The sequence below is a fragment of the Mauremys reevesii genome, linkage group 13 (genome assembly GCF_016161935.1).
Source record: "Mauremys reevesii isolate NIE-2019 linkage group 13, ASM1616193v1, whole genome shotgun sequence".
NCBI classification, from domain to species: Eukaryota; Metazoa; Chordata; order Testudines; family Geoemydidae; genus Mauremys; species Mauremys reevesii.
Genome location: NC_052635.1, coordinates 14,044,387 through 14,064,460, shown reverse-complemented (window position 1 = coordinate 14,064,460; position 20,074 = coordinate 14,044,387).

The window sequence follows — 20,074 nt, the reverse complement described above, 5'->3', positions numbered from 1 at the left end:
TTAACCCCTGAGCAGCTGGGGCTCCCCTGTCTGGGTGACAAGAGGAAGGGAGGGAATTAAAGACGCCTGAGGACGGTATTTCATGGAGCCGGTCTGGACCCCAGAGGACACCAGCCGGCAGGTGACAGTAACTGGGGAAGAGGGTGGCGGGCAGGGAGAGGAATGTCCGCCCCGACCTGAGATCCTCTTCAAGCCCCCAGACCACAGAGCTCAGCTGTTACACTCAGGAGCTCATGCTGGCAAGAGCAGATGGACAGATGGTCTCTGCAGTAGTGGGATCCTGCCCCGCTGCTGGACGCCCTCCTGCTGGCTGGCATTGGGGGCTAATTCTGCATTTTCAGAGGATACCTCGCCTGGCGTCCTGCATACAAGGATTATTACAATAGTTGGGTGTGTGGACACCGGGGTCCATTCTGTCACAGCGGGTCTGGGGATTGACAACGCTGGGTCATATCAGCCATGCTTTGAAGTCCCCCCAGAAGTGGCTGTTGTCTCCGCAGACCCATTCAACCAGCACTAATGCCATTGAGCTATCTTCTACCGGGTACCAGAGGAAGAGAGACATGAAGGCGATGGGGCCACAGTCAGCTGGGGTGTAGACACCATTGGGGTTAGTGCAGGGTTTTGGCCCCTGTGGTGCCTCCGTCCCCTAGGTCTGAAATGAGTCAGTCTTAGCCATGTTCACTGCCACACAGGTGAGATGCCAGGGCAGCGGAGACGCCCCATTGGACTCACAGACTGGCAAGATGCAGAGCACAGGTTTGCTCCAAGTCAGCTCCAGGCATGCCACGCTGCAGATGTGCACAACTCCAGGGGTGCACAGTTCCAGATGTGCAGAGCCACAAAGTTGAATGTTTCCAGCTGTGCATGTCTGTGCATGTCTCCAGGGGTGCAGAGTTCCAGAGGTGGATGACTCCAAATGTGCATAGCTCTACTGGTGCATGTTCCCAGAGGTGCACAGCTCCAGATGTACACCGCTCCCATGTGTACCACAACCAGCGGGCCCTGCCCCAGATTGGGAGGGCCCAGGAGCGCCCAGCACTGTGTGTGGGGAGGATATAGTCCAGAGCTGCTCCCTGAGCTCAGCTCTAGACAGGCCTGGCTGCAGGTGTCCATGGCCCCAGCTGTGCATTGCACCAGCTGGGCATCGTCCTCTAGTGGGCGGTGGCCAAAGAATGGCCACTTAACCAGGCCACTTGATTTTGTTGGCACCTGACTGAGGGGTGGATTTTCCTTTTGTCTCTGAGGAACTGGTTTGTGGCTGTTGTTCCCCAGAGTTGGAACATGTCTTAGGGCTTGGCTACGCTGGAGAGTTGCAGCGCTGGTGGTGGCTTTCCAGCGCTGCAACTCACTCACCGTCCACACTTGCAAGGCACATACAGCGCTGTATCTCCCTGGCTACAGCGCTGGCTGTACTCCACCTCGGCCTGGGGAATAACGACTGCAGCGCTGGAGTGCCAGTGTAAACAGTGATTAATCTTACTACGCTGTAACTGACCTCCAGAATTTTCCCATAATGCTTTTAAGTAAAGAACTCTCTTTGTTTTGTTATGATGCCTCTCTTTGTTTTGTTGTGAACTCTGGGCTCCCGGAGCTGCTTATCTAAAAAACAAACACAGCTCCTGTTTGCTGTGAATGAGGCAGGCAGGGGGATGAATGTCCACAGCTAGTGTTTGCTTGAGGAGAGAAACAGCACGGTGGGGGTGGGGGGAGGGGTGGAAGGGAGTCTGTCGGAGCAGCTGCTTATCTGGTCCGCAGGCTATTTGCATTTAAGAGTGAATGAGGGGTTGGGGAAGTGGTCAGAATTTGCAAGGCAGGGAGCATGAACGAGGAGGTGAGAGGAGCCGAGAGTTGCACTGATATCGCCTTGGGCAAACTTAAAAGAAAGGAAGGGATCGGAATTTGCAAGGCAGGGAGCTGTCAGCTCCAAAAATCCACTCTCTCTCTCTCTCTCCCCCACGCTCCCTGTCACACTCCACCCCATCCCCCTCTTTTGAAAAGCACGTTGCAGCCACTTGAACGCTGGGATAGCTGCCCATAATGCCCCACTCCCAACACCGCTGCAAATGTGGCCACACTGCAGCGCTGGTAGCTGTCAGTGTGGCCACACTCCAGCGCTTTCCCTACACAGCTGTACGAAGACAGTTGTAACTCCCAGCGCTGCACACCTGCAAGTGTAGACAAACCCTTAGTAACCCCATGCACAGGAATCTTATAACTTTTCATACAATGTAGTCACACATATATAACTAGGACCATAATGATCAGGAAATTATGAGTTTACAAATGATACCTCGCCAGGCATACTTTGTATGAAATGTATCATAGTCCTGTAAAAGGGGTGAACCTAGAGGTACAGATTGTCACAAGCCCTGACTGAGCCTGATTATCCACTGCTTGGGGAACCCCACAGTAACTGGGTCTGATCAGAAACTTGCACATCAAACAGCTTCCTTTTGGGAATTGTGGTTTAGTCAAAGTTGCTATTTTCACCATCCCTGCCAAGTTTTAACTCAAGACATAATATTTTCCTAATTTTTTCTAATTTTCCTCTAGTTCAATGAGGAGTGAATTCAGGGCACTCTCATGACCTGTGTTCTACAGGAGATCAGACAAGATGATCACAGGGGCCCCTTCTCACCTTCATATCTATAAAGAACATGTGAATCTCACCTTTCTTTGTTTTTTAAAGTGGAAAGTTTAGTTCTTGTGGTTGCAGAGCAGAGATGGAAACATTAACAATTACAAACCCCTGAAGTCAGGTCTAAAGTCCCCCATGTTCAGTATTTTTAACAATCTCTGGATTTTTGAGCCAGTCTGTGACTTTGGGGGGCCCGGCTCAGGACTTTTGACCATTCGATGCCAATGGACTCGTCCACTCCAGGTGTTGACCAGCAAATGATTTCAGATCACCTGCCTCTCGGACCCCGTCTGGGTCAGTTCCAGGCTGGTTCATCCCCACTTGTTCTTGGGCCAACACCGGCCTTCAGCTTCAATAGCTTTCTAGAGCTTCCCCCTACCTGGATGTGTGTAGAGCTTCCCCGATCCTCTCCCAACCTGCCTGTTAGGCCAAACAAGCCCAGCTCCCTCTATCCCCTCTTCCAGGGGCTTTACAGAGAGCAACTCAGTGAAGGGCTGGGCATCCGGACTCCAGGCCTAGCTGAGACACTGCAGCATAAACTGAGCTTCTGTTTCTGTCAAGGCTGATTCCCCACTCTGGCACGTCAAGTACAGAAGGTGGGGGCCCACAAGGATTCTAAAATTTAATACTGGCCACTCCAGGCTTCTATTAAACTCCCAAGGTTACGGCTTCTCTCTGACCTTGGATTGGTAGATGCTGCCACCACCCAAGTGCAGAACCCCTTTGAGAGCCCAGGAAGGTGCACTTGGGAATTCCTTCCTGTGGGGTACCCTCAAGCCCTTTCATTCCCCTCCCCATCCCTCCCCTTGGCAAAACCTTAATACACACAAGAATACCCAATTTGATAATTCCCCTAATTGCACCAAGGCAAGTTACAAAAGAAAATAAACATAAACCTATTTATTCCTTTCTAAAACTTACTACTTTGATAAGAGGCTGTTTTTTTTTTATTTTTTTACTCCGGCTGAAACTGAAACTGACTAAACAAAGGAAACTTTCCTCCTTCCTTTTGAAACATCTTGTTCTCCCATTGGTTCCTCTGGTCAGGTGTCAGCTAGGCTAGGTGAACTTCTTAACCCTTTACAGGTAAAAGAGTCATTAACCCTTAACTATCTGTTTATGATGCTCTCTGACACCACATTCTACAGGCCATTACCCTCTGATCCCACGGAGGGGTACCAAAAGAAACTGCAGCATCTGCTCAAGAAACTCCCTGAAGAAGCACAGGAACAAATCTACACAGACACACCGCTAGAGCCCTGACCAGGGGTATTCTATCTGATACCCAAGATCCATAAACCTGGGAATCCTGGACGCCTCATCATCTCAGGCATTGGCACCCTGATAGCAGGATTGTCTGAGTATGTGGACTCTCTCCTCAGGCCCTACGCTACCAGCACTCCCAGCTATCTTCAAGACACCACTGATTTCCAGAGGAAACTATAATCCATCGGTGATCTTCCAGAAAATACCATCCTAGCCACCATGGATGTAGAAGCCCTCTACACCAACATTCCACACAAAGATGGACTACAAGCCATCAGGAACAGTATCCCCGATAATGTCATGGCAAAACTGGTGGCTGAACTTTGTGACTTTGTCCTCACCCACAACAATTTAACATTTGGGAACTATGTATACCTTCAAGTCAGCAGCACTGCTGTGGTTACCCGTATGGCCCCACAGTATACCAACATTTTTATGGCTGACTTAGAACAATGTCTCCTCAGCTCTCGTCCCCTAGAGCCCTTACTCTACTTGCACTACATTGATGACATCTTCATCTGGACCCAGGGGAAGGAGGCTCTTCAGGAATTCCACCATGATTTCAACAATTTCCACCCCACCATCAACCTCAGCCTGGACCAGTCCACACAAGAGATCCACTTCCTGGATACTAGAGTGCAAATAAGTGATGGTCACATAAACACTGCCCTATACTGGAAACCTACTGACCGCTATACTTACCTACATGCCTCCAGCTTTCATCCAGACCACATCACATGATCCATTGTCTACAGCTAAGCCCTAAGATACAACTGCATTTGCTCCAATCCCTCAGACAGAGACAAACACCTACAGGATCTCTACCAAGCATTCTTAAAACTACAATACCCACCTGGGGAAGTGAAGAAACAGATTGACAGAGCCATAAGGGTATCCAGAAGTCACCTACTACAGGAGAGTCCCAACAAAGAAAGTAACAGAATGAAGCCCCCAACTAAAACCTCTCCAGCGCATCACCAAGGATCTACAACCTACAGGGCCACCCAGGGGGGGAGGAGGCAAGTGGGGCAATTTGCCCTGGACCCCACAGGGGCCCCCAAGAGAATTCTCCAGCCCCAGCCCCGCCTCTGCCTTTCCCCATTCCCCGGCACCTCAGTGCGCCGCGTACAGGAGTGGCCCTGGACAAAGCTAAAGCGGCGTGCCTTTGGGGGGGGGAGGGGGCTTGGCTCCACCTGGCTCAGAGCCACTTGGTAAGGGGGCGGGGCTGCGAGCTCTGGGGCCTGGGGCATGGCAGGGGCCGAGGGGTTTGGCTGAGGTGCAGGGAGTCCCAGGGCAAGTCAGGACACAGGGAGGGGGCAGAGGTTCTGGGGGACAGTCAGGGGACAGGGAACAGGAATTGGATCATGGGCATTCCAGGGGGTCTGTCAGGACTCAGCGGGGGGGATTGGGGTCGGGGCAGTCAGGGGACAGGGAATGGGGAGGTAGGTGAGGGGTGGGGGCCCAGGGTGGTGGTTAGGGAGGGGGTCTCAGGGAGGTGGTGAGCGGACAAGGAGCAGGATGGGTCGAGGATTCTGAGGGGGGCAGTCAGGGGGCAGGAAGTGGGTGGGGGTCGGATGGGGGCAGGGCCAGGCTGTTTAGGGAGGCACAGCCTTCCCTACGCTAAAGCTCATTCAGCAGTCTGAGGCTTGCAGACAGCTATTTAACACAAAGAGCCAAGCTGTTATCTTTCCTATGGGGGAGGGATCACATGAGAAGATCAATATCCTACACCACCTACCTCCTTCCCAACCCTACCAAGGGAAACCCCCCATCCCCTGCATTCCCTGAGGCTCCAGAGGGGTTAATTCAGTGGTTCTCAAATTTTTGTATTGTGACCCCTTTCACGTAGCAAATCTCTGAGTGTGATCCCCCCTTATAAATTAAAAACACTTTTTTATATATTTAACACTATTATAAATGCTGGAGGCAAAGTGGGATTTGAGGTGGAGGCTGACAGCTCACGACCCCCAGTAATAACCTTGTGACCCCCTGAGGGGTCCTGACCCCCAGTTTGAGAACTCCTGGGTTAATTTAATTTTAGCACCCCATGTCCATTCACATGCATGTGCTGTTTTGAGCGTTTCAGTTTTCACAACAAACTCAAATGCTCAGTTCATGGAGTATGTACATAAGTGTAGCGGGCCGGTGTGGCTCCCCTCCTCCCCGGAGAGGGTTGAGCCCCGGACCCAGGAAGAGGCGGGGGTTACAGAGTGGTGGGCCTGCCCCTCAAAGGGTCAGGCGGCGACCCGGAAGGATAAAAGCCAGCCCATCCAGATCAGTCAAGCCCCAGCCACCACAGGGAGCAGACCTGCCTGAGGGAGCTCCTGACGAGAAGGCCGCTGGAGCCCCGAGCCCTTGCCCGGACTGGCCGGAGATACCCCTGACTCGCTACTGGGAAGACCTGCCGGAGCTTCCCCACGCCACCTATGAAGAGGAGCCGCTAGGAACCTCCCCATCACCGTGCTGCTACCCCGAGGAACACCCGGAGCAGGATTGGCCGGACTTCCCCGAGGAGCTGCCCGATCTACCCCCCAGCCCGGGTTGTGAGGAACCCATGCAGTGGGACTTCCCGGGACCTGATGCCATGGACCAGGTAGGACCAGAGGGGGATAGTGGAAGTGGCCCGGGGGCAGCCGACCTCAGTCGGGCTGCTGACCAGACAGTGCCCATGTCAGTGTGTTGCGGTCAGGATCCCCACTGACCGTCAGCGGTGACGACCGCTGCCTAGGGCCACGGGCCGGGACACAGTGGAGTGGGTGGGCCTGTGCCCCCCCCGCCACCCCACTCACGGGTGGCAGTTGTTCCCCTCACGTTTACTGCTCAGCCTGCTGCAAGAGGCCTGAGCTTCTCCCTTAGACTGTTTATTGCTCAGCCTGCTGCAAGAGGCCTGAGCCCCCTTAGACTGTTTATTGCTCAGCCTGCTGCAAGAGGCCTGAGCTCCTTTAGACTGTTTATTGCTCAGCCTGCTGCAAGAGGCCTGAGCTTCTCCCTCACGTTTACTGCTCAGCCTGCTGCAAGAGGCCTGAGCTTCTCCCTCACGTTTACTGCTCAGCCTGCTGCAAGAGGCCTGAGCTTCTCCCTTAGACTGTTTATTGCTCAGCCCTGCTGCAAGAGGCCTGAGCCCCCTTAGACTGTTTATTGCTCAGCCTGCTGCAAGAGGCCTGAGCTTCTCCCTCACGTTTACTGCTCAGCACGGCTACAAGAAGCCTGAGCCTTCCTTAGACTGTTTATTGCTCAGCCCTGCCACCAGGGGCTTGAGCCCTCCTTCTACAGGTTACGGCCCCACCTTGTAGCCCAAGGCCGGTGTAGGGATATTAAAGAAGGTTTACATTATATGAGAAATGATTTATTGATTTATGGTTTTATTATTAACTAATACTTTATAACTTAAGGTTTATGTTAGAAGTAAGTTTGTAAGGATTTATTGTCAGAAATATCTATGTAAGGTTTATGTTAAAAGTAGATTTGTAAGGATTCATTGTTGTAAGGATTTATTGTTAGAAATAGCGATGTCTGTACAAGCCTGCTCAAGGAGATACTTTGTACAAAACTTTTTAAACGTCAATTAACTCCAAGCGCCTGTGTTCTAAAGTGAAACTTTGAAGTCGCTACTTTGCTTTGTAACTAGTTAATTGACGTCAATTGACTCTAAGTGCCTGTTTTCTAAGTGAAAGTTTGTAACTGCTACTTTGTTTTGAAAATGGTCGCTGTAAGCTGCTGACTGGGTAATTGACTCAGCACCTTGTTAACTCATTGCGCAAGCTGTCAATTGCCTCTGTAAGCTGCTAATTGGCCAATTGACTTTGTTAACTCAGCGCGCAAGCCGTCAATTACCCCTATGCCTCAGGCAAAACTATGTAACATACAAATAGAGACCCCCACCTCTGTTAAAGTCATTTTTTACCTCACTTTATGTTTTTAATTGTTAAAAGACAAGGAGTCTCACACCCCAAAAGGATAAAGAAACTGTAAAATAAATGTAGTTAAGATAAAAAGTATATGTGAATGAGTGTCTAGTTTAAATGTTGAATGAATGGTTAGGCAGGGCCGCCCAGAGTGGGGGGCAAGAGGGGCAATTTGCCCCAGGCCCCGAGCCCCACGGGGGCCCCCACCAGAGTTTTTCGGGGCCCCTGGAGCGGGGTCCCTCACTCGCTCCGGGGTGCCCGGCAAACTCTTGTGCGGCCGGGCGCAGGAGCTTCTGCCGCTCCCGGTCTTCACCGGTGGGGGATCCTTCCGCTCCGGGGCGGAAGGACCCCCCGCTGGCGAATTACCGCCAAAGACGGAGCGGGACCCGCCGCCGAAGTTCAGCTCGGTCTTCGGCGGTAATTTGGCGGTGGGGGGCCCTTCCGTTCCGGGACCTGCCGCCAAAGTGCCCCGAAGACCCGCGGCGGGGCCCCCCTCTGCCGAATTACCGCCGAAGACCGGGCTGCGCTTCGGCGGCGGGTCCCGCTTCGGCAGTAATTCGGCAGCGGGGGGCCCCCGCCGTGGGTCTTCGGGGCACTTTGGCGGCGGGTCCCGGAATGGAAGGGCCCCCCACCGCCGAAGACCCCGGGCCCCCGGAATCCTCTGGGCGGCCCTGTGGTTAGGGAGTTACCAAGCCTGAAAAAGTCAGTGTCGGCCGAAGAAGGTGTCAAGTGGAATCAACCAGATGACCCCCGGAGGGCAAACTGGAATCCACCCCGGCACCTCAAAGGAAACAAAGGACAGAATGGAACCAGCTATCTGCTGATTGATCTGGTAACAGCAGAATAAAGACCTAACATAGGGAAAAATCCCTATAAAACTGAACCCTGAGGAATAAGGACTTTGAGTCAATGGTTAGGCTGCCAGCCTCCAGGAGCATCAGGTGCACCTGACCCGGACTCGGCTCCACTCTTGTGTACAGGATACCTGGCCAGTATTCTGTCACAAGCAACTTTAAGCTGGTAACTATAATATCTACACAGAACTTGTATGAATGATTGTGTGAATGGAGATATATAAAGTAATCATAGGAATAAGTAGTCAAACAACGTTGTTTGCTGTTATCTTCTATTTTATTATAATATTTACAATAAATGTGGCATCTTTGCCTTATCCCTCTTAATAAGATCCTGCTGGTTTTTATTGTATTGGTACAACACCCGGACCCCGGGGACTCTGACTCTGTGGCCTAGCCTTAAAGGGACAGGACAGAGCCCCCGTGAGACCAGCGGGCCGGTGTGGGTCCCCTCCTCCCCTCAGAGGGTTGAGCCCCAGACCCACCTGTTACAATAAGCTATACTAAAGACAAACCCACAGTAACCGTCTCCAGTTTGTGAGGATCGCCGTGGAGCCAGTCTCTAGGAAACAGATAAATTCATGGAGGTTAAGTCCATTAATGGCTATTAGCCAGGATGGGTAAGAATGGTGTCCCTAGCCTCTGTTTGTCAGAGGGTGGAGATGGATGGCAGGAGAGAGATCACTTGATCATTACCTGTTAGGTTCACTCCCTCTGAGGCACTTGACATTGGCCACTGTCAGTAGACAGGATACTGGTCTGGATGGACTTTTGGCCTGACCCAGTATGGCTGTTCTTATGTTCTAAGCTAAATGAACCCAACGTTATAGAGACAGCTATGAGTCAAGGAAGCCAGCAGAGTATCAGAAACCTGGAAAAATCTCTGACTGAATGGGCTTAGGAGTCTGGTCACAAGCTGAGGTGGTTCAAAAGTTTTGGATTTTTTTTTAAGCAGAATTTTTTTTATTGTTTCTTTAAACAAACACAGCAAGCAGCAAATATTTGGCCACATACTTCTGAAACCTCAAACAATGTCCAGGTTTTGGCAGACTAATTTCAGCTTTTCAATTAAAAAAACCACAACACATTTTGAAAGAAAGCAGACATTGTCCGTGATTTTTTTCTGCTTTTTAAAAATGCCTAGTTTTCGATCCAAAAAAAGTTTTGATGGAAAATATTTGTCCAACCCTTTTAATGCACTTTAGTGCCTTTTAGCACTAGCTGATGCTGAGAACCAGTGATAACTTCTTTTCAAGTCACCTTTACAAGGTTTCTCAAAACTGGGTCTGTGCCAAGATGCGGAAGGTTTTAAAATGTTTATTTTCCCCAGGGCTTCCCTGGGGGAGAAGGGGAGGCAAGTGGGGCAATTTGCCCTGGGCCCCACAGGGGCCCCCATGAGAATATAGTATTCTATATTATTGCAACTTCTTTTTTTTTATGGAGGGGGCCCCTGAAATTGCTTTGCCCCAGGCCCCCTGAATCCTCTGGGCGGGCCTGTATTTAACTAGGACAATAATGAGCAGCAAATTATGCATTTTCAGATGATACCTCACAAGACGTGCTGTGTACAAAGATTACTACAATAGTTATATTCTGTTCTAGATAGATTAGATAGAGCAAGTGAGAGAGAGACAGACAAATGGGTATCTTTGGGGATGGATAGATACACACCTGCCTGTGTGTCTGTATGACAGTCAGATGGAGTATGTATGGGGATGGATCTCCAAGACATCTCACATGCTAGGGGCTGATATGTTTGTCATGGTGGCTGAGTGATACTGCCTATAGGAGTAGATGTGCCCTCTTCCCACAGCGGGTACCCCCACCTGCAGCTTCTTTGGGCAGCTCTGTGGTGATGCCAACCAGGCCCCAGCTAACCGAATGGTGGGAACCATTAATAATGGGATAGATAATGAGAGAAATATCATATAAGTCCATGGTACGCCCACATCTTGAATACTGTGTGCAGATGTGGTCGCCACATCTCAAAAAAGATATATTGGAATTGGAAAAGGGTCAGAAAAGGGCAACAAAAATGATTAGGGATATGGAATGGTTTCTGTATAAGGAGAGAAAAATAAGACTGGGACTTTTCAGATTCAAAAAGAGACAACTAAGGGGGGATACAATTGAGGTCTATAAAATCATGACTGGTGTGGAGAAAGTGAATAGGGAAGGGTTATTTACTCCTTCTCATAACACAAGAACTAGGGGCCACCAAATGAAAGGTTTAAAACAAACAAAAGGAAGTATTTCTTCACACAACACACAGTCAATCTGTGGAACTCCTTGCCAGAGGATGGTGTGAAGGCAAAGACTAGAACAGGGTTCAAAAAAGAACTAGATAAGTTCCTGGAGGATAGGTCCATCAATGGGTATTAGCAAGGATGGGCAGGGTGGTGTCCCTAGCCTCTCTTTGCCAGAAGCTGGGAATGGGTGACAGGGGATGGGTTACTTGATGATTACCTGTTCTGTTCATTCCCTCTGGGGCACCTGGCATTGGCCACTGTCAGAACACAGGATACTGGGCTAGATGGACTTTTGGTTTGACTCAGTATGGCCGTTCTTATGTCCCCCAGCTGGCCCCAGATAAAGGATCCTCCTCCCCACTTACCCAGCTGCCGCCACTCCTCCTCAGGAGACTTTACCCTTCTGGGGAATAGCTGTGCCTGGACTGGAGATGTCCTGATGAACTCCCTATGCGGCTGGGATCACCATTCCCCCCCACCTTGAGCCCTGAGTGGTAAGAGGACGGCTGCAGGGAGCAGGAGCAGCAGCAGCAGCATTGTCAGCAGTGTGGATCAGGGAAGGTGCATCTGATGCAGCCCCGGGGGTCTTACAGCCATAGCTGGGGTTGGGGACAGGAAACCTCAGGGTCAGACTCAGCTGCTGGGTGGCTCTCTGGAGGCACTGCTGAGCAGACAGGGGAAAGGGCCGGGACTGGCTCAGTCACATCCTCACCACAGCTGGGCAACATCTGGGGATGCTCAGCACCTGGAGCCCTGCAGCCTCTGGCAACAGCCACATATAGGCACATGTGAACACATCTGGAACTGGGCTGGGGGAGGAAAGTTACCTGCTAATACTAGAGTCTCAGCTGTCCCCCACCCCTCCCCCGCTAGGTGCTGTGGTGGTGGAGGCTGTGGTTAACCCCGTCTCATCTCAGCTGCAGATGGGAACTCGGCTTTTGATCTTTCTCAAGCACGTCCCACCACTAGTGTGAACAGAGCCGGGGGTGACTCAGATCAGAGACACCCCTGCATCGCAGGGTCTGTGACAGCAATGTTTCTGAGAAAGCCCTTGATGAGGCTGGGAGACTGATGTCTGTGATTCTCAACCACCCCCTGCCCTGAACCAGCCAGTCCCCTGCCTGTGGCTGGATCAGAGCAGCGCGCCCTAGAGGGGAGAGGCCCCAGGCCCCATCCCCCTCCCCGCAAGCCAGTGGGCCAGATCCCCAGCTGGAGTCAAGTGGCCGGAGCTCTGCTGGAGTCAGTGGGGCCAGGGCTCCAGCTGGGGTCCATCGGACCTAGCAGTGCAGTAACACGCAGTGTAACTGACAACGCTTAGGGCTCCTGCCTCCCAGACAGTGAGCAAACCTCACGGCATCTGTTCCACATTAGGAGGCAGACTCTGTTTAACAGCATTGCCCTGAAGAAAGAGAAGGAAATGCTGTGTTTAACGGTGAAAAGGTGTTTATCTCGCTGCTGCAGAGATGTTCGAAGAGCCAGAGAAGTAATGGCTAGATGTGACCGATGGATCATTTCATCTGCCCTCTACAGAAAGCTGTGGATAAATTGGAGAGAGTCCAGAGGAGAGCAACAAAAACGATCAAAGGGTTAGAAAACCTGACCTGTGAGGGAAGATTAAAAAGGCTGGGCAGGTTAATCTTGAGAAAAGATGACTTAGGTTGGACCTGATACCTGTCTGTAAATCTGTGAAGGGCTGTTCTGAAGTCAACAGTGACCAATTGTTGTGTCCCCTGCAGTCAGGCCAAGAAGTAATGAGCTTAATGTGCAGCAAGGGAGATTTAGGTTGGATATTAGGAAAGTCTTTCTAACTCTTGGGATAGTTAAGCTCTGGAACAGGCTCCCAAGGGAGGTTGCAGAATCCCCATCATTGGAGGTTTTTAAGAACAAGTTGGACAAACAGCTGTCAGAGATGATGTAGGTTTGCTTTGTCCTGCCTCAGTGCAGGGGCTGGACTTCATGACTTCTCGAGGGCCCTTCCGGCCCTGTTTCTAAGCCCCACTGAACATGCTGGGGATAAAGCCACTCCTGGGGCAAAGCACGGCCCACAGCTGGTGCTACGGTATGCACAGCTGGGGCCATGCACACCTGCTGCCAGGCCTTTCTAGAGCCGAGCTCAGGAGCTCTGCAGCCCATGGGAGTCTCCCTCCCCCGCGCTGGCTTGCTGCTGAATGTGGCTAAAACCTCCAGCCCACGTGAGTCATCAGCCCCTTGGCTCCCTGACAAGAGGGGAAGGGGTGGGGGCTGGAGATGCAGATGGGGGTTTACAGAGAGCGACTGAGCACAGGTTGTGGGCACACGGATTCCAGGTAGGGTGACCAGACAGCAAATCTGAAAAATCGGGACTGGGGTGGGAGGTAATAGGAACCTATATAAGAAGAAGACTTCAAAATCAGGACTGTCCCTATAAAATTGGTACATCTGGTCACCCTAATTCCAGGCCTCAGCTGAGATGCTGCCGCATAAACTGAGCTTTTGTTCCCATGGTCTGATCTCACTGAGCCAGCCAGCCCCCTGCCCTGGGGTGGATTGGAGCTGATGCTTCCTAGAGGGGAAAGCCCTATACCCCATCCCCAGACCCCTGAGCCAGCCACCCAGTCTGGGGCCGGATCAGGGCCTGCACCCACCAGAGGGGAAAGGCCCTGTGCCCCATTCCCCAGCCCCGCTGCCGGCAAAGGCAGGTGAATATGGAGCAGCTGAGTCCCTGTGACTTATTTTCCCCCCTGCCTGAGCTAGGGGCAGCTGGGATGGCAACGTTTAGCCTCTGAGCAGCTGGGGCTCCCCTGTCTGGGTGACAAGGCCCAGGAGGGAATTAAAGACGTCTGGGGATGATATTTCATGGAGTTGGTCTTGATCCCACAAGACACCAGCCGGCAGGTGACAGTAACAGGGGAAGAGAGCGGTGGGTGGGAAGAGGCACATCCACCTGGACCTGAGATCCTCTTCAAGCCCTCGGACCACAGAACTCAGCTGTTACACTGAGGAGCTTGTGCCAGTGAGAGCAGATGGATGGATGATCTCTCCAGCAGCTGGATGGCATAGGTGTGTCCCCGCTGCCCATACCGCAGGTGGGGGATCTGCCCCGCTGCTGGGTGCCCTCCTACTGGCTGCTGTTGGGGCAAATTCTGTGTTTTCAGAGGATACTGTGCCAGGCGTCCAGCGTATAAGGACACTGGGGTCCGTTCTGTCACAGCGGGTCTGGAGATGGACAATGCTGGGTCATATCAACCATGCTTTGAAGTCCCCGCAGATGTGGGTGTTGTCTCCTTGGACATATTCAACCAGCATTAAAGCCATTGAGCCAACTTCTACCAGGTACCAGAGGATGAAAGGCATGAAGGTGATGGGGCCAAAGTCAGCTGGGGTGTAAACACCATCAGGGTTAGTGCAGGGTTTTGGCCCCTGTGCTGCCTCCATCCTCTGAGATGAGTTATCCTTAGCCACATTCCCCCCTAGAAGGGTGAGATGCCAAGGCAGAGGAGATGCCCCATTGCACTCACGGACTGGCAAGATTCAGAGCATGGCTTGCTCCAAGTCAGCTCCAGGCATGCACGGCTCCAGATGTGCACAGCTCCAGGGGTGCATGGTTTGCATATAATGTAGCCATGCATATATAACTAGGACCATAATGATCAGCAAATTATGAGTTTACAAATGATACCTCGCCAGGCATACTTTGTATGAATCTTATAGTCCTGTAAAAAGGGGTGAACCCAGGGGTACAGATTGTCACAAGCCCTGACTGAGCCTGATTCTCCACTGCCTGGGGAACCCCACAGTAACTGGGTCTGATCAGAAATCTGCACATCAAACAGCTTCCTTTTGGGAACTGTGGTTTAGTCAAAGTTGCTATTTTCAATAAGCTAATGTCGATTTTGACAAGCTTTTTTATATTAAGTCAAAATGTTGCTTTGAAACCAAGCCCTCTGAGATGTCCGTGATAGCTTGTCACAAACAGTTTGAAATTTCTGACTCAGAGAAGCCCAGGCAAGTATGTTACCCCTGTGTCTGATCATCTCTTCAATATTTCAGCAAAGCGGGGGTAGGCGAGTGCTCTTTTTCTGAAAACACCAGCTCCTGAAGTCACACGATCAGGTGTAAATTTTTAGCACTGAGGGCAATTAACCACTGGGACAACTTAGCAAGGGTCCTGGTGGATTCTTCATCGACAAGTTTTAAATCAAGACTGAATATTTTCCTAATTTTTCCTAATTTTCCTCTATTTCAATGAGGAACTAGCACTCTCATGATCTATGTTATACAGAAGATCAGACAAGATGATCACAGGGGCCCCTTCACACCTTTGTATCAATAAATAATGTGTGAATTTCACCTTTTTTGTTTTTTAAAGAGGAAGGTTTAGTTCTTGTGGTTGCAGAGCAGAGGTGGAAACATTAACGATTACAAACCCCTGAAGTCAGGTCTCAAGTCCCCCATGTTCAGTATTTTTAACAATCTCTGGATTTTTGAGCCAGTCTGTGACTTTGGGGGGGCCCGGCTCAGGACTTTTGACCATTCGATGCCAATGGACTCGTCCACTCCAGGTGTCGACCAGCGAATTATTTCAGATCACCTGCCTCTCGGCTCCCGTCTGGGTCAGTTCCAGGCTGGTTCATCCCCACTTGTTCTTGGGCCAACACCGGCCTTCAGCTTCAATAGCTTTCTAGAGCTTCCCCCTACCTGGATGTGTGTAGAGCTTCCCAGATCCTCTCCCAACCTGCCTGTTAGGCCAAACAAGCCCAGCTCCCTCTGTCCCCTCTTCCAGGGGCTTTATGGAGAGCAACTCAGTGCAGGGCTGGGTATGCTGACTCCAGGCCTAGCTGAGACGCTGCAGCATAAACTGAGCTTTTGTTTCTGTCAAGGCTGATTCCCCACTCTGGCACTTCAAGTGCAGAAGGTGGGGGCCCACAAGGATTCTAAAATTTAATTCTGGCCACTCCAGGCTTGTATTAAACTCCCAAGGTTACAGCTTCTCTCTGACCTTGGATGGGTAGATGCTGCCTCCACCCAAGTTCAGAACCCCTTTGAGAGCCCAGGAAGGCGCACTTGGGAATTCCTTCCTGTGGGGTACCCTCAAGCCCTTTCACCCCCTGTCAGGGGAAGAGCTGAAGGGAAAAAAAAGAAAAAAAAAGAAAGGAACATGTGCACAAACCTCTTGAGACACAAAAATCCAATCCTGTTCTTAAAAAAGGTCAACGTTATTAATAAAAAAAACTCTACAAGTATTAAGCATCAAGAATAGCTTTCTTGAGCTCCAGCTTCAAGGTTACAAGCAAAACAAAAAGCACCTGGGGTTAGGACAGAGGAATTCACAAGCCATAAATAAATAAAAGAGATAAACCTAATCACATCTTCCTAGACATTTTCTGATCTACTTACATATCTGGGGTTTCAAATGAGTAGTTTCTAGGTATGATACTGATGGATTTTCATATCTGGCTCAAGCTTCTTACAACATAACTGCTCTGGTCCTTCTCTCCAGGAGAACAACCCCAGACAGATAAAAGGGGAGTCTTGTTTCAATTTTAAAAAGTTCTAGACTTCCCATTGGCTCTTTTGGCCAGGTGCCCACTCACTTCCTTTCACCTCTGCATTGCAGTGAGAGTTTTTAACCCTTTACAGGTAGAGCAATTAGAGAACAGCTACTAAGAGGGATTTTATAGCTACTGGCTGGCTGGGTGTCCATAAAAGGGAGCTTCTTCCTAGAGGGGAAAAGACCCGTTTCCCATTCCCAATACCTTGAGCCAGCCAGCCCCCCACCCTGAGGCAAGATCAGGACCTGTGCCCACCAGAGGGTAAAAAGCCCCATGCCCCATTCCCCAATCCCACTACAAGCAAAGGCAGGAGCATACAGAGCAGCTAGATCAGCCATTGATTTTTTAACCCTGCCTGGGACTTCAGCACTTAACTTTGGAGTGGCTGGGGCATGGCAAAGTCCCAGCTGTGCACTGCCCCATTGCTCCAGCTGTGCATCACCACAGCTGTGCATGATATCACCCTATCTGTAGACCATGTCTTGACCCTGGGAGGCCTTCTCCCCAGCATATTGAGTGGGGTATAGAATCATAGAAACATAGGGCTCGAAGGGACCTCATAGGAGGACCAAGTAACCCTAGACCAACCTTGACAGGTGTTTGTCCAACATGTTCTTAAAAACCTCCAACAATGGGGATTCCACAACCTCCTTTGGGAGCCTGTTCCAGAGCTTAACTACCCTGAGAGTTAGAAAGTTTCCCCTAATATCTCACCTAAATCTCCCTTGCTGCACATTAAGCCCATTGCTTCTTGGCCTGTCCTCAGTGGACATGGAGAACAATTGGTCACTGTTGTCTTTAGAACAGCCCTTCACAGATTTACAGTCTTGTATCACGTCCCCCTAAGTCGTCTTTTCTCAAGATTAACCTGCCCTGCTTTTTTAACCTTCCCTCACAGGTCAGGTTTTCTAACCCTTTGATCGTTTCTGTTGCTCTCCTCTGGACTCTCTCCAATTTATCCACAGCTTTCCTAAAGTGTGCTGTAGAGGAGGGCAGAAGAAATGATCCACCAGTCCCATCTGGCCATCATCTATATGAACATTTCTGCAGCAGCGCGATAAACACCTTTCCACCTTCACAGCGTTTCCTTCTCTTTCTTCAGGGCAATGCTGTTAAACAGAGTCTGCCTCCTAATGTGGAACAAATACTGTGAGGTTTGCTCACTGTCTGGGAGGCAGGAGCCCTAAGCGCTGTCAGTTACACTGCGTGTTATTGCACTGCTAGGTCGATGGGCCCCAGCTGGAGCCCTGGCCCCATTGACTCTAGCAGAGCTCTGGCCACTTGACTCCAGTTGGGGATCTGGCCCACTGGCTTGGGTGGAGGGGTGGGGAATGGGACCTGGGTCCTTTCCCTTCTAGGGGGAGCTGCCACTTAACCAGTTAATGGGCCACTTGGTTTTATTGGCACCTCTGAGGCGTCGACTAGCATTTTGTCCCTTGTTTGTGGCTGTTCCCCAGATTTGGGACATAAGAAGATAAGAACGGCCCTACTGGGTCAGACCAAAGGTCCATCTAGCCCAGTATCCTGTCTTCTGACAGTGGCCAATGCCAGGTGCCCCAGAGGGAATGAACTGATCATCAAAGGGACATGTCTTAGTAATCCCATACAGAGGAATCCTATAACTTTACATACAATGTGGCCATGCATATTTTACAAGGAGCATAATGATCAGCAAAGTATGAGTTTTCAAATGAAAGCTCACCAGGCATACTTTGTATTAATCTATCTTCGTCCTGTAAAAGGGGTGAACCCCGGGGTACAGACTGTCACAAGCCCTGACTGAGCCTGATTCTCCAATGCCTGGGGAATCCTACAGTAACCAGGTCTGATCAGAAACCTTCACATCAAACAACTTCCTTTTGGGAACTGTGGCTTATTTTCTATGAGTTAGTGTCGAATTTGACAAAGTTTTTCGATTTTAAGTCAAAATGTTGCTTTGAAACGTAGTCCTCTGAAACTTCCCCAAGAGCCTGTCACAAACAGTTTGACAAGGGTTGTGTTGAATTCTCCATCCCTGCCAAGTTTTAAATCAAGACTGGATATTTTCCTAAAAGCTCTGCTCTGGTTCAAGGCACTCTCATGACCTGTGTTATGCAGGAGATCAGACAAGATGATCACTTGCCTTGGAATCTATAAATACTATGAGAATCTCACCTTTCTTTCCTTTCCTTTTTTTTTTTTTTGAAAGAGAAAGGTTTAGGCCTTGTGGTTGCAGAGAAGAGGTTGAAAGATTAATGATTACAAACTCCTGAAGTCAGGTCAAAAGAACCCCATGTTTATAATTTTTAATAATCTCTGGATTTTTAAACCAGTCTGTGATTCTGACGTCAGGGTGGGAGGCTGGCTGGCTCAGGGAGTGGTAATGGGATACATGGGTCTTTTCCCCTAGAGGAAGTGTCAGCTCTGATCCACTCCAGGGCAGGGGGCTTGCCGGTTCAGCGAGATCACACTATGGGAAGAAAAGCTCGGTTTATGCTGCAGCATCTCAGCTGAGGCCTGGAATCCGTGCGCCCTGCCCTGTGCTCAGTCATTCTCCATAACCCCCACCCCGCCCCCTGTCTGCATCTCCAGCTGCCCCGCTCTTCTCCTCACCTCAGGGTGTCAAGGGGCTGATGTCTCACGTGGGCTGGAGGTGTTGGCCACACTCAGCAGCAAGCCAGTGTGGGGGTGGGAGAGTACCATGAGCTGCAGCGCTCGGCTCTAGACAGGCCTGGCTGACAGTGTGCATCGCCCAGCTGTGCATGCCATAGCTCCAGCTGTGCCTTGCCCCAGGCTGTGCATGGCATGGCACCAGCCAGTGTTTTCCTCAGGTATTGAAATTAAGGGGGGTGTTCGAATTTACAGGGGTGGGTGTCAGGGCCAATGAGGGGTGAGACCGTGAGGGTGAAGGTGGGCTCTGTGGCACCATAGTAAAAACAGAAAAATGTTTCATGACCATTTTATTAGATGTAACTCATGTTTTAAAATCATCACACAAATTAAAGTTGGCTACTCAAGCCTTCTATGAAGCACTACGTCTACATCCTTCTTGGTTTCTTGTTATAATTTTGCACAACTCTGTTAATGATCTTCTTGAATGCAATGCGTTCATCTTTGATGGCTTCTCCTGTGTCCGGTACTTCTGTTCCTTCAACTGATATGCTCATTAGTTCATTCACATGATCAGGTGGAAGGCGACTTCTTTCAAAACACAAAATTCTATTCACTGATGAAAAAGTCCCTCAACTGTAGCTGCTGTGACTGGGAGTAGCAAGAGATGAATTCCTACTTCTTTCACCCCAGGAAACAGAACGTAGAGATGAGGTCGAGCCACTAGTGATGATAAAAAAGAAATTGAAGTCAAATCTTCATTCATTCATCGTATGATATTCCACTCAGTGTTCAAATTCTCTATTCTGTCCTGAGCACATGACAGCCCCATTGCTGGTAGTGCCTCACTCCACTCAACTGTCGGTGTTTTATAAGACAGGGATCTGTAAAAGCAACGTAGAGGTTGAGTAGAATCTAGAAGTTGCTGTTATAGATTTTTAAGAATCAAGAGTGTGTACTTTTTCAGTTGTCTTAACAAACACTTCTTGTCCTCTTCACTTGAGGATTCAACATGAATGCCTTCATTAGTCAACTTCTG